Consider the following 9,467-nt stretch of genomic DNA (forward strand, 5'->3'; position numbering starts at 1 on the left):
TGGTGAGTTGACCTAATTCCTTTGTTTAATATAGAATTGATATCGAATTGTTATTGATTGGTATGGTCCACTAATGGTGGCGGTGTAATTGTTACTAATGTTATGAACATGGCCTTGTCAGCATTACTATGTGAATTGTTGTATTGTCATGATATAGTATTAATGAATGTATAAAGTGAAGGTGCTAATGTGATGTCTATTTGATATTGTATGGGTGCAATAATTATATGATTGAATTTACTTCCTCTCATGTTTTTGATATATGATGATGAGGACTAAATAGAATGTTTATAGAATGATGTTGTATCTTGTGTTGATAGACTTAGTTGTTTGTACTTGTTACTTAAATTGTATTTGTAACGATCGAAGGGTATACCCTAGAAGTTACATGGCATATTCGACCTCTCATAGGTCTTATACAAGACCTTATACATCATTCCTCGCATATATATGAAAAGTAGTGTGGAAATAAAAAATTTCACAAAGATAGTCCAAATCTTTATTGACGTTACAACCCTCAAATTGAAGTAGGATAAAATAGAGCCTATCATGTGTGATATAAGTTAATATGATCTTATAAATGATGAATATAATTATTAGAAGTTAGTTTGAGGAGTTTTGAAATCAAATGTCCAATAACGACCAAGATATCCGAAAGTTAGCCTTGGTGTGTGCTAGTATATTCTAGTGTTCCTTTGCATGTTTTTTGTGTTGTTTGGTGTCCAAATTGATAGGAGAGGTTCGTAAAACTTATATTAACATATTTAAGGTTTAAACATTTGGGTACGACTCTGCAAAGACAACCCTAAGGGTCCTTGAGGAAGACCCAAACCATTGCAAGAAGCTGCAAAAAGCACACCAAACGACGCCCACCATTGCGCCCCTTTGTTCCATCAATGATTCATCGATAGGGGGCATAGCACCACACTTAGTGGTGGGATCTTAACCCCATATCTTTTGTATCTCTTACCAATACCACGAACCAGCAGGACGGTCCATTGGTTGGTCGACAATCCGTCATTATGTCCGTTGATTAACACCTATAATTTTTTGTAGGTGTCTCTGCCAAGGTGAGGGTGTTTTAAGAAATATAATAGGGTCCTACTGAAGTAATGGACGGTTAATTTGGGTCTATTATGGTATATTAAGTTAGTTAATACTCTAAAACCTATATTTATACCTCATTATTTAAAATCAAAACCCCAAGATCTAAAGAAAGATTTTTCTAGACTCCGTTGAAGCTTGAAGCAAGGTTGAAGATTGGATTCGAAGTTCTTCATTGTTTTCCATCAATTTCGTTGGAATTCTTCAATTAAGATATGGTGATTTCATCCTTGACTCTTCTCTCATTCAAGGAGCCATTTCCAAAGGCTTTTCAAACATGTTAAAAAACATAGAAATTCCTATTTTGAATTCTAAGCATGGGGTCTTGCCTGAAAAGATTTAAGTCAATGTTTTAAGAAGTGATTGATGTTAATTGGTGATTTTAATATCAAAACTTCCTTGAACCTGTGTATTCCCTGAATTCCTAGTTTTGTCTCTAAAAAGGGTGAATTGATCATGGCTTGATATTAGTGAATTAATGTGTAGATTTTATTGGGTTTTTGAATTATTTATAGATCATGATAGAATTGCGTCTAACCTATAATATAATGAGGATATCATTTGGATCATTGATATGGATTGATTGTTGGCTCAGTATTGTCTACATTGATATTGGTAAGAGCTTTTGTAAAGTTTATTGGTTGAAAAAGCTTAGGAATGGTGACAATGATGATTGGAAGTTGTGAGTTGACCTAATTCCTCTATTTATTATAAAATTGATATTGAATTGTATTGATTAGTATGGTTCACTTATGGTGGTGGTGTTTAGTTGTTATATTTGCTATGAACATGGCCTTGTGTCTATTATTATGTGAATTATGCTATTATCAATTTATAGCTTGTATAGATGATCAAGGTGACGGATGATAATGTCCATATGTATATGTGAGGTGAAAGTGTGATTGCCTCTAACTGATTATATGTGAATATGATAGACTATGATGATTCTATATGTATTGATAGGTTATCTTGTTAGGTAGACTTAGTTGTCCCACATGGTACTCCAATGTTATTGAATACGTGATATGTTGATGGTGTGTCTTGATTGTTTGATATAGGTCCCTGTACTTGATACATGAAAGTTATGTAAAAAAACTGAACACTTGAATTAGTAGGCTTAGGAACCTTTGTCTTGTATGTGTATGAATGAATAATGAATGAAAGTCTAGGATCGGTAGACAAAAGATGATGACCTTCTAGTGATGACTAATATAGGACCTTGAATAAAAAAAGAAGTTCATGAACATAGAACCTTGAATAAGAAAAGAAGGTTGAATAAGGACCTTGAATATACAAAAGAAGGTTAATAGAAGGCTTGATGTGAAAAACCGTAATGGTGTCCTTCTTGATCGGAAAGATGGACTTAGGGTTAGGTTGATTGGAATGGCATGAAAACATCTATAACGAAGTCATAAGAGCTACCCTAATTGTCCTTGGGTGGAAACCCTAGTAGACCCATTCTTGGAAGAAAAAGTATTAGGAGTTTGTAAAGTATAGTGATGGTACCTTCTCGAATAAACCTTAGGAATTATTACTCTATGAGAACAAAGGAAAATCACTGAATAGATATCCTTGTGCTAGTAGCTCTACTTAAGATATGATAAGAGTACAAATAAAATCTTTATATACTAGAATCTTGTGCCAACATGGGATGCACCGTAGTTCTACCCTTTGCAAGTAGAACACCGTCTTTGGGGTAGGGTAGACTCTAAATTTCATACCTAGCTAGTATTACCTATGTTGGTTACTGCCTAATCTTATCACATGGGATGTACACTCTAGTTATTGGATAGGTTGTACAACGTGTGGGTAGTGGAATGGGACGTTATCTATACATTACACGAGTAGGCTTCGAAGATGCTAGGTAAGTTCCCTAGGTCCTCCTAGACCATTATGTAAGGTCCTCTAATTGTTGATTATCCCTTAATGGCTTAATGAATATTGTTTACTTAGTTAAAGTATTACGAATATAAAGGTTCTTACCTAGGGTAGCTTTGAGTATTGCTTAGGTAGGCTTGAATAGGGTGTATGGGTGAGTATTGCTTAGGTAGGCTTGAATAGGGTGTATGGGTGGTTTCTTCATGTCTTACTTAGGTGAGTCTTAGAGTAACTTTAGGTGGAGAGTGTAAATGATGAAAATGGGTTACTTGAAGAACATGGAACTATGTATTATTGTAATGTAAGGAATAATCTTACTTTGGGTAGACTTAAGGATTACTTAGGTGTGCTTGAAGAGGGTGTGTGAGTTCTCTTCTTGTTTTACTTAAGTGAGTCATAGTATAACCTTTGGTAGGGAGTCTAAATGCTTACACTACACTATTTTAGGCCTACAACCACACTAAATCTGAGCAACGCTTAAGAAGTGTTGCCAAAAATATTTTTTGTAACGCTTTTAAAATGTACCCTAAAATTTTAAATTTTGGCAACAATAATATTGGCAACACTTGTATAGTGTACCTTTTGATGGTATCGGCTACACTTTATAAATCTTGTCATAATATGATATAAATGACATCAATTATTTACATATATGACAACACTTTTAATTCTTTTCACTAAAATATCAGATTCCCTCCAACATTTTTAACTCTCTCTCGTGTAACTTTTTTAACTCTCTCTCCTGTTTTTATAGGCAAAAAAATAATAATTAATAAAACATTAATTTTAATAAAATACATAAAATATCTGTGAGAAATACACTTGTGAGTTCTCTCTTTCTCAAAAGAACGGGGAGAACGTCAGTTAATTCTCTTATCCGATAATGATTTCGTCAAGCGTGAGTTCGATTCTCTTCTCCGATAACAATTCCGTCAAGCGTGAGTTCGATTCATTGTTATGTAATGCTAAAAATTGTCTTCTTAGTATTGATTGATTTTTTGTTTTGTGTTTAGTGGAGGAGAATAAGAAGGAATCGATAATTTGGTTTGTTGTCTAAGAACACGATTTCAGACAGAGCTGAAGCTAAGAATACGATTTCAGATAGAATTGAGGAGCTCAACAGCTGAAGAGCTTCTCGCTAAAGGACAATATTTACATCATACTTCTCGCTGACAACATGATTCTGTTGAAGTAGGGTTTATCAGGTATAAAATTCTATCTTTGAAAGTCTAAATTCTAGCTTTAGGGTTTCAATATTATTATGTTTTAGATACAATTTGTTGGGAGTGTAGCTCGTATCTTAGCTTCATCATTTGATTTTGGGAGTGTATCTTGTAATCAGTAAATAAGCGTAAGTGGGCTGATTCTTCACTTGACAATTTCGTTTTTATTAGGCTTATAAGCCGATTAGGGCTGAAATCACCCAAAAGTTTGAGTTCATGTAATCAATTTTGAACTCTTACAGTGAATATTCCTTGAGTTAAAAAAAATAGCTAACGAATACATTACATGGTAGTTTAGAAGTTTTATTTTTCACTTCATGTAATAGATTTAGAAAAGTGAAGTTTGCTCATACTTATATTCTTTGCTCCAATAATCACTCGGATTATGAAATGTGTTTGATGGTTTTACAAGGTCTGGATTATAAGTTCTTACAAGTGTTGGCCTCTTGATTTTCCTTTTTTTTTCGTGAAGTTCTGTTTTTCTGATTAAGATAGTATGTATTAGGAGTGTATGCAGAGTACTTGTTTGAGATAGACTTTTAAGATAGAGTGCCATTTTGAGATGAGTTTATACCTCACAACATGTTGTTTGATAGGACTGCAAAAAAGAGTTCGGAGGAACATAATGATTTTTTTTTGTTTCTTTCATGTGTTAATCAACAATGTGAGCACTGTGCAACTGCAGGTAGGATGCACATTATTACAAATTCCAAGTTAGAAAGGAAACTTTTGTTTAAGTTCATAATACACTGTTGAAGGTTGCTTTGTTTCAATGGTATGTTTTACCATACAATTTTTAGTTAGGATCCTTTTGCTTTTACCATGTGAGGGCAGGTGGCAAATGCTAACATGTTTTGCATATCAATTATGAAGTGTTGGTTCTTCGATTTCAAGATAGTCCCGTTTTTTGGTTATGATGGAAGTAGGATATTGTGATAACCTAGAGATGCTGTTACAACTAAAATTAATTTTTTCTTTTAGTTGTGATGTTGTTTCTTTTAGTCTAGAGCTAAAAGTACTGTGAAAAGCTGGAGAAAATACTAGGGAGGTTTTGAGAATTCAAAACAAGTTGCCAAAAAAAAAAGAAAATATCTTTTAGGTTATTTTATGTTATCCAAGTTGTTAGCCTAGACAGTGCGGTTCAGTATTTGACAACAACAACAACATATCATTGTATTCCCACAAAGTAGAGTTTGGGGATTGTAGAGTTTACACACACCTTACCCCTACCGCATAGGTAGAGACGTTGTTTCAAGGATAAACAGTCCAGAAGAAAGAATAAATAGAACTGAAAGCATAATAAAGCATTATGAACAAGTACATCAAACTAATATGATTATTGAAGTAAAAGAAAAAAATAGATAGTGGAAGAAGTCGAAGGGCAAGGCATTGCAGAAGCAATACTACGACTACTGGTATGGACAGATAGCAAGACAAACCTACTAACCTAATTTGTTCCCTCAACAACCTCCAATCTATAGTAATTCTGGAACTACGCTATGCATACGAACCTTTGTGTTGGGTTTAGAATCTATCCAAATTTATAAACAAAAATATGTGTGTGTAAAAATATGTATATGTATTAGTAATGCATGTCCGTTGATGCCTCTCTTCTGCTTGTTTTTGCATATTTCTTTTGCATGTGCATTGGTGCCTCTCTTATGCTCGAGGGCACAATTAGTCATACTATTTGGTTATTTTGTAGCTTGAACTTCCATAAGATAGTGTCCATATTTGACAGCAAAGGAAACAATTATATTTATTCTAAAATTACATGATAATTACAAATACAAACTGGAGCTTCTGGAATGAAAGAAGTGCAGAAAGTAACATAGGTAACAAAGTCACTCTATCTAGTTAACGGCAAATTGTTGAAGCACATGTCTACTAGTTTTTCCTATCATTTGCTCTTACCCTATACTTCATTCATGTGATGTCTGGAGTATATTGGGTTATTATTGTTTCTTTTCTCTTATTACACAATGCATATTATTTATAGAAATATTGATGATGTGTGACAATAAGTGAAATAAATGAATAGACAGAGAATATCAAACAAATACATGAGGCTTTAGCTACTCCAATAGGTGCATCAATTGATTTGATGAGGTTCCTGATCTTATGCTAGATTAGCTTTTCGTATTAGCTCTACGAACTTCTTTTGTTGGACAGTCTATTTTTTATGCAAGAGTACTTTATCACATAAAATGTGTATGTATCTCATCTAGCTTTGACATGTTGTTGGATGAATTGGAGGCAAAACATGAAGAATTGGAAGGTGCAGAATTACATGAGTAGCTGCTTCAGCCAGCAACTACAGCTGCTCCTTCTCCAGTCCATGTTCGTGCAGGGAAGTAGGCTGCCCGGCCCATTCCTCGGAAGCGTACAACTGAAGAAGATGAACATGCTGCGTTGTAAGCAGAAATGGCGCTTTGAGCTAGTCTATCTTTTATTTTACTAGTAACTATAACTACTAGCCAATATGAAATTATGTATGTCTATGACTTTTAACTAGTACCTTACTAATTGGTGAAGTGTGAGCTCCTGTGTATGAAAGACTCTACTAAAACACATGCAACCATTTTTTATATGAATTGTTGGAATGCTTACATATATTTGCATATAGTGTATTTAGTAGTATTTACAATCGTTTTGTCCCGATCACTTTGATGAAAGTTCAAGCATGCAATTTCTATATATGCTTCCTTTGCTGGTTTGTGATCGTATTTGCTTTCTGAAGGTATTATCACATGTAGCTTTCATATAGAGACTGGTTGTACTCATGTAAGAAACTACTGCAAATGCTTTCACATTTCTTGTTATCTATGTGGGTTAATATATAGGGTTGTCTACATATTGGTGTTGAAGAAAATGGTGAATTCTATGGCCACCCTAATTTGTGGATTTATCCTAGATAAGTATTCAATGTATTTATCATACTTCTAATGCCCACATGCTGCAATCTTTCTGTTTTATAGGTTGGGACCTGCTATACTTTGTGCATAAGTTAAGTTGGAGATTATAATTTAAGTTTCAATGTCTTAATACATTTAATTCCCATGATGACAGTTCCATGATATCCCTAAATCATAACTTCTCTTTTCCTTTATTAAAAGTTCATAGAAGTTCTATACTGCGTACACAAATGGAAGTATCACCGACTCATTATGGTTTGGTTTAATTTTTTGTAGTAAAGAAGCCTTGCCTAGAAAATAGAAGTTTTCCTTCAGCTATGTGGCTATCTTCAGGTAACTCTTGACAAGCTTTTGTTAACTTTTTTTTTGTTGGATATGTGGCTATATAGTGTTACATACACTGGAGTGGTACAATGTTTAATTTGGTTTCATTTGTCATTCAACTTGCAATCTGATGCAATGGTGGTTGTGTTTGTTCGAAGTCTCTGTTAATTTTGTAGTGTATGAGCTTTGTTAAGCGTTAACACTTGGAGAATTTGTATGGTTTGATTAGTTCATGTTGATTGTTGGATAATCATGTTTAATAATGTACAATCAATTGAAGAATTCGTATTAGTGTTTACAGATTTATCTAGTTTAATGTTACAAACTTCTATGTTAACTTCAATTTATTTACAGGGCTATTCTTTTTTGCACTCATTTGTTGCCTTTCTCCTTCAATCATTTGAATATATACTCTTTAAATTGTAGGAAATGACTGTTAAGCCTACAAAAGCACATTTTGATGTTACACACACTGAACCTGTGGCATCATTTAGTCATTTACTGATAATGTAGAAAAGACAAAGTGGTAAGCAATCCCGAAACTGTAGAAGGATGACAAGACATCTCATTGTACTTTCTGTACATTTGAGGTAATGTACTGATTTCTAGTGTATTTTGTGATGTAGAAAATTAGAGCACAAAACTTTTATCCTTAAATATTATTTATCTTTTCTAATCTTTGGAATTGGTTGTTTTATTTGTATGTTCATGGTCACCTGGCTTTCGACATAGTAAGTTTGTTTTGATTGTACTTTAGCAAATAGTGAAGCGATTGAGTGGAGAGCCATGAAAATTCTAATTGTCACTTTGTGTGTGTTCAAAACTACAACATTTTTCTTCTATTGCTATTGCTATAATACGGTCACAATACTTTCGTCTACTCCTTTTGCCTTATTACTTACGTTCTCAAATAGAAAAAGTGTTTATTTCTACAAGCCTAATATGTTATTAATCTCTTTATTTATGTCTACTTTCTGTCTTATGATGTTGTTGGATTCTTAATAGCAGTCATAAAGAAATATAATACATTCTAATTCTAAATGCACAAATCTAGTTGATGGTCTTTTCTGAATCTATTTAATTTTTCCTAATATTACTAAGCATAGGCGATAAATAATTTAGTTGTCTGACGAGCTGTTTAATTATCATGTATAACACGATTATACAGTAACTACATTTGATAAATTAGAAGAAAGATGCGAATTTAGTCCATCTGAGTGTTTTTCAACTTTTTTTTTTTTACTATTTGATGTATAACCGAAAGATGCAATATGGAATTATTATGGAACTGTAACTATAATCTTCAGTCTTAAATTCGGTTTCAATATGCCTCAGAATCTCCAAAGTGAATTAAAAAAATCTGCAGTCCCCAATCTAAAATCGCTGCAATCTGGAATTAATCTGGAATTTCTTGCCTCTTCTATAACCGTTGCATTTTGATTTTGTCCTACATTTTAAATGTGTAGGAAAATGAATGTGATTAAATTTGAAGGGTAGCAACAAGTCAATTTGATCTCATTGAAGTGGATGATGAAGAGTTTTTGAACTATTGTAAAAGTTTGAATACATTATGTTTGATTTTCAGAAGTATATTCATTGCTAGAATAAATTGAACTATTGTAAAAGTAATTTTTGGACTGTTTTGTAAACATAATAAGAATATTGCTTTACAGGTATGTGCATGTACACAAGGCATACTATCTTTTGAATTTTATTGTAAATCTATATATTTGAATAATTTATTAGCCAATTTAATGTTTGAGATTATTTACAGCAAAACAATATTGATGTTTTTTAATAAGAAATTGTTGCATAAAAATATTTTATAGCAAAAATAGTATTACCACACTTAAATTGTAGTCACAAGGCTGTAAATTGTGGTATGCACATGAGCAAGGACTACAGTTCAAAGTGTGTCATACATCATATAGAAAAGGCAACACATTAAAATCATTGTCATACATTAGATAGAAAAGGCAACACTTTAAAATTGTGGGCAATAAGAAAGTAAAGGTAATGCTTT

General features: G+C 33.0%; 1 long non-coding RNA gene across 4 annotated transcripts; it reads left to right on the forward strand.

The window, feature by feature from the left end:
- The first annotated feature begins 3,751 nt into the window (after positions 1-3,751).
- On the forward strand, positions 3,752-9,153 carry LOC107007627. Of its 4 annotated transcripts, none has more exons than XR_003575745.1 (6): positions 3,752-3,880; positions 3,996-4,187; positions 6,462-6,619; positions 7,397-7,453; positions 7,871-8,034; positions 8,911-9,153. It is a non-coding gene; the product is annotated as an uncharacterized LOC107007627 (long non-coding RNA). The 4 variants fall into 4 exon arrangements; XR_003575744.1 differs by having other exon boundaries at positions 3,766-3,920; positions 6,434-6,619; XR_001455136.2 differs by having other exon boundaries at positions 3,766-3,920; positions 7,184-7,453.
- The last annotated feature ends 314 nt before the right edge of the window (positions 9,154-9,467 follow it).

This window comes from Solanum pennellii, chromosome 12 (assembly GCF_001406875.1).
Source record: "Solanum pennellii chromosome 12, SPENNV200".
Classification (NCBI taxonomy): domain Eukaryota; kingdom Viridiplantae; phylum Streptophyta; class Magnoliopsida; order Solanales; family Solanaceae; genus Solanum; species Solanum pennellii.